Source organism: Tursiops truncatus, chromosome 7, assembly GCF_011762595.2.
Source record: "Tursiops truncatus isolate mTurTru1 chromosome 7, mTurTru1.mat.Y, whole genome shotgun sequence".
NCBI lineage: Eukaryota > Metazoa > Chordata > Mammalia > Artiodactyla > Delphinidae > Tursiops > Tursiops truncatus.
In genome coordinates this window covers 1,409,100-1,414,676 of record NC_047040.1, presented here as the reverse complement: position 1 = coordinate 1,414,676, position 5,577 = coordinate 1,409,100, and the positions used below count along the sequence as shown (strand labels likewise).

General features: G+C 55.4%; 1 long non-coding RNA gene across 1 annotated transcript; it reads right to left on the bottom strand.

Moving 5' to 3' along the window:
- Positions 1 to 1,024: 1,024 nt before the first annotated feature.
- Positions 1,025 to 3,439, bottom strand: LOC109548007 (uncharacterized). The gene is made up of 3 exons (XR_002173989.3): positions 2,447 to 3,439; positions 1,670 to 1,757; positions 1,025 to 1,530 (listed from the first exon to the last, which is right to left on the bottom strand). It is a non-coding gene; the product is annotated as an uncharacterized lncRNA (long non-coding RNA).
- Between the last annotated feature and the right edge of the window lie 2,138 nt (positions 3,440 to 5,577).

Sequence of the window (5,577 nt, the reverse complement as noted above, 5' to 3'; positions counted from 1 at the left end):
CCCTCTGGCAGCGAGACACCGCTTCCCCGGCAGCAGAGCAAGTCCCCCGCAGGGTTAGCCCTAACCCTGCACCTTGCAGCTCTCCAGCTCGCGCTGAGCTCCGGTGAGCTCCGCACCTGTCCGGCGGCCGGCCTGGCCCGGCTGGGCTGAGGCCCCAGGCTGAGTCCCTGCGTCGGAGAGCAGCTGGGGGCCCCCTGCCGGCCTCTCCTGTGTCAACCAGCAGCTCTGCCAAGCAGCAGTGCTGGCCTGGTTAGTTTCTAGGTTGTTTATCTCCCAGCACAGAACACACATTCCTGAGTGTGTGTTTAAATCCATAGATTCCAAAGGGCGACCAGGACTGTTTATCCAACGCGGGGCCTCCTTAAACCATTGTTTTACGTAGCCCCCTTTTCCAAGCCATTTCCTATTTTCCTGCTGATACCATGAAAACTTAAAATTTTTCCGAAGGCTGTGAACGCCTGGAACGGCAGACAGCTGGCCTGGAGCTGGAGACGCCGTTAGAGGATCAATGGCCCACAGGAAACGGGCGATTAGCCCCTCGGATGAGCTGCTCCCGCTGATAAAGGACCCCCTCCCTGCTGCACGTCCTCTCCCGCCACTGGAAACCGGCCACTGACTCTTGGGGCTAGGAGGGCGGAGGGGAGGGTCACACCCCAGCCAGGCCTGGTCTCCTGGCCTGACCCCTCACCACCAGCCCCTTGGAGCAGCCCTGGGGCCCCGCGTGCTGGCGGGCTGAGCACAGGGGTCTCTGCAATGTCATCCATGCAGATGCGGACATGGCAGCGCCGGCTGGTGGGAGGTGCCACAGCTCTGCAGGCTCCCGGTGATGGCGGTGAGGCTGCTCTGTGCAGGTCACGAGCTGCCCATCAGCACTGCTGATGCCCTTCGTGAAACCTTAAGGACTCTGGGCAGGACGCTCTTTCACGTGCAGATTCACCTTTACCCCGCAAAGGAGGCAGAAATTTCTCCATATTGCAACTTGAGAAAATGAATGCAGAAGTAACCGCTGAAAGTCACAGCCAGGTCATTTATTCATTCAACAAACACCTCTTGAGCACCGACGATATGCCAGGCATTGGGATGCAGGGCTGAGCGAAGTCAGAACTGGGTAAGGTTTAGTGGGGAAGGCGGAGGGTGTTGAACAGCTGTGTAAACAGCAAGAACCAGGAAGGGGTGGACTTAGTCTGGACTGGGGCCCAGGAATCTGAATTTTACAGAGAACTCCAGGGAGTTCTCACCAAAGAGATCTGGGGAGTGCATCAGAGCTGTGGTTCCCGGCGCCCCCAGAGATTGGCTGCACTCCAAGAGAACCCATTAAATGGGTGCTCCCACGGGCATGGGGGTCTCTGAAAGTGCCCAAAGGGCCTAGTGAGCACCGTGGCCGCTGGGCGGGTTTGGACGGTCCAGTGAGGCAGGGAGGCATCCCCAGGAAGTGACAGCCGGAAGTGCTCTGCCCACATGCGGGCAGCGAGGGTCCAGCCTGGGGCTGTGCTGAGCTCTGGGCCCTCCACTTGGGGATCCTCCATGTGACTGTCCGAGAAGGGCGGAAGGGCCGGATGGGCTGGGGCCGTGGGCAGTGGGCAGCCCCAGCGACTGAGGGGCTCCCTCCCTGGCCGCATCCAACCCCTCCCCCTGCTGAGCCCACCCGGGGAAGTTAGCGGGCACCCACCTGAGACAGCGCCAAGCCGCGCGCAGAGCAGAACCGCAACGTCACCCTCCTGCTGGGCCACAGTCAAGGTCACCTCTGGCTCCAGGGCCTGAGGACGTGAGTTATGCAGCTGCAACACCCGACCTCCAGCCCCAGGAGGGAATGTGCGGTTCGCATCCCAGCACGATGCTGCCTGGACACGCGGCAGGCGCGGCCCGGCTCGCCATGAGCCTGGAGGCCCCCAGACAGAGACCCCGGCCCTCCCGCCCGGCTGGCATAGACTGTGCTTTATGACAGATGGGGAACGGGCTGCTTTCAGCCCCCCGGCGTCTGGCAAATGGGCCGAAACCAGCCATGGGAGACGCTCGGGGCTTTCTTTGCCAGCACACCACACCAGAGGGCAATGGCTTGAGAATCTCAGAGGCAATATATTGCCTCTGAATTTAGGAAGATTTTTAAAAAAAAAAGCAGAAACTAATGAATAAAAGTGAAGCCAAAGCAGCAAAGCGTTTAGCTGTGGATGAGAAAATCCTCTCGCTCAAACGCCTGTGGGGTGAGATGAGCCCAAGTCCCTGGGCTGTGTCCTCGTGGACATGGGGGTGGGGCCCCAGGCCCCGCCCCATGAGAAGAGCGGGCCTCTCCGCGAGGACAGGAGAGCAGGACGGCAGGCGGCCGCCTGGAGGGGGCAGTGAGGGGTCGGAGAGGACCGCGGGCCAGGGGGACCTGGTCTGCCCTGGGTGGGGCGTCTCCAGGTTTATAATAAAGACTCCAGGACGCACAGTCTTTACCCAGCCTTACCTTGAGGGTCTCGGAGCTGCCCATCTTAGGATTTTCACCGACACCGAACGTTCCACGGTGTAAAAGGCTGACGGGTCAGCTCGTTCTCCCTTCTGTGGTGTTTGGATGTTCTCTGTTTTGTTTTGATTTTTTCACATAAACAATGTTGTAATGCGTAGGAATCCTAGTACACTTAACGTGAGGGTTTCTCTAGGCTGGAGAGCTAGGAGTTGAATTGGAAGTAAGCTGTAGCTTTTGAGACAATGCCAGCTTACTTCCAAAGCAGTTGTGCCCACATTTTATTTACGCACCCTTCTCTGTTGCACATTTTCCTATCACCAACCACGTTGCATTGTACAAGAGCTGTTTCAGTTTGCATCTCTGATTGCCGGTGATGGAAAGCCCTATTTGTGTGTTCACCGGTCACTCGTACTTCTCCTCTGCAGACTGCTATTCCCAGTTTTGCCATTTTCTGTTGGGCTGTGTGTCTGTCTCTTTGGCACTGGCGCAGTCTCCCGGTACACTCCGGGCCAGTCATCTTTGCCTGGATACCAGTAGTATCTCCTCCAGTTGTGCTTAGTTTTTTAGCTTAGTTTTTGATCTCTTGTGTCAAATCTCAATGTGATCGATATTTTTCATTTTGCTGTGAGTCTCTCTTTTAAGGAGGATTTCCACACATCAACGTCAGACATGTTCTCTCCTCTATAGAAATGATTTTAGAATTCCAGATGCCTTTACATTTAAGTCGTTAATAAATATATCTGGCATCCATCTGTATGTATGGTATGAGGTAGGAATGTCACCTTTCCCAGTGTTGCGAGCGATTTCGGGTGAGCGGCCGTCACCCACTCCCTGGTTCTGTTAAGCACTGGTTCACGCACGTCAACGGCCTCCTGGTCCTTGTGTGCCTGACCCGGCACCCTTGTCAGCTTGTGCTTTCACAGCTGGTGGGACAGGAAATAAAAAATAAAAACAAAACAAAACTCCTTTGCTTTTCCACCTTGAAATTGCTTGCAATTTACACTTCCATATGAATTTTAGAATCTCTTTGTCAAGTTCCACGAAAAATCTTTTTTCCTATTACATTGTGGAATTTCAATTCGATTTGCACTGATTTTAAAAGCTCACCAGGGGCTGAATGAACTTGTTTAGAACAGGAAGTCTTCCCGCCATCCTACATGGCATCACTCTCAATTTTTTCAGGTCCTTACGTCTGTCAGCAAAGTTTTATGACTTTCCCAGAAAGCTATTCTTAGGCCTGTTTCTAAGTACATATTTCTGTAGGGGTTTTGAACACGACCTGTTTTTCTATTCTACTCTCTGATTGGTTTCTGATGGGACATAGGGAGGTTTGGATTTGCACAGAGATTGCACGTCCCCTGTGCTCCGGAGCTCTGATAATTCCTTGTTTGTCAAACCATCGGCCCAAAAGCTTTGGAAAAATAAAACCTGGAGTTGAGAATCCCACTGACAGAAGTGATGAAAGCGCTAAGCGGGTCTTTGATGCTATCTGATGCCTTCACGGTTTGGCTGAAAGCGGGGGTGACCAGCCAGCTGGGCTGCTTCCAGCTCTGAGGGTCAGTGCCCTAGAGACCAGCCCCTACCCACTATTCCCACACAGTTCCGGCCAAGCCTGGCTCCTCCTGGCGGGAACTGAGGACCTCTGCCCTCCTGGGCCATCACACAGGTGAGAGGAGCCCGGGCCGCAGGTGGTGGGAGCGGGCTGGGACCACCCCGGGCCCTCTGACCTCCAGGCACACCTTCCCTCACCCATCATGGGGGTCTCAATAGCAGAACCTGCCAACCAAGAATTCTGGCCAGAGAAGTTTTTTTCTTTTTTTGTTCTCAAAGCCAATGTGGTTTCTTCTCTGATTTCCACCTGGGCTCTTCTTGGCCTAAATATTATATCAGACCTAGATTCACATCTGCCTGCCTGTCTCGTCCAATTTTCCCCTTGCAGATGACAAGTTTCATGGCAGGTTTCCCTTCTGACTTCAGATAATTCCTCCATAATCCACGACTGCCCATCCCCTGTTCCTGACAGAACTTTGAGTGACTAAGGGGACCTTCAAGGTCACGGCCATATGGGATCAGGGCCCCCTGTAACGACCCAACTTAACTTGATCCTCAGCAAAGACCCTGTTCCCAAATAAGGTCCCCTTCACAGGCATTGGGGTTAGGAGCCCAGCATCTCTTGGGGGGCACAATTCCCCCGTTTGCAGTCTGTAGAGGGGTAATAACTAGGCCTGCAGGGCTGCGAGTTGTAAGGACCTGGGAGGCGTGCCGTCCTAGGGTCGAGAGCAGGGGTGTGGGCGAGTCTCTTGGGGGTTACTCGTCCCCCGCCCGGCCTGGGAACTCAGGGCTCTGTCTGCCGGGAGGCGAGTGACCCGGACACTGGCCTGGGATTCCCACTCTATGGCTTCAGGGACCCAGCGGCCTCTGGACTGGCCCCAGCCTGGGCGGTCAGAGTTCCTGCTTCTGTGAAGCCCGAGTGTGGACCTGAGGCCTTTTGGTTGGTTCTAGTCTCCTTGTTCATGACCTGTGGTTTAAGGGGAAAAAGGAAAATAAAGCCCACCTTCCTCAGTTCTGCACCAGATGCCAGTTACTGTAACAGGAGTTTCTTGTTTAGTCCAGTGACCACATGGGGACCGGGGGGTCTCACTGTGAGGCCCCATGGCTCCAGAGCACAGATCCCACAGCCTTCAAACCTGGGGCCACGGGGAAGCGGACAGGGCAAGGAAGGGAATACCCGGCCAAGAGCTCCACGGCCTTGATGGGCGAGTTCCTGGCCTCAGGGAGTGTGTTTGGGTGGGCAGTACAAGGATGCCAAATGACCTCCAGGGGACAGCACCTCCAGGGACATCACCTCTAGGGGATACTACCTCTAGGGGATACCATCTCCAGGGGGGACATTACCCCCAGGGAACATCACCTCCAGGGACATCACCTCCAGGGGACAGCACCTCCAGGGAACATCACCTCCAGGGGACATCACCTCCAGGGGACATCACCTCCAGGGAACATCACCTCCAGGGGGTCATCACCTCCAGGGGACACCACCTCCAGGGGACATCACCTCCAGGGGATACTACCTCTAGGGGATACCATCTCCAGGGGGGACATTACCCCAGGGAACATCACCTCCAGGGGAT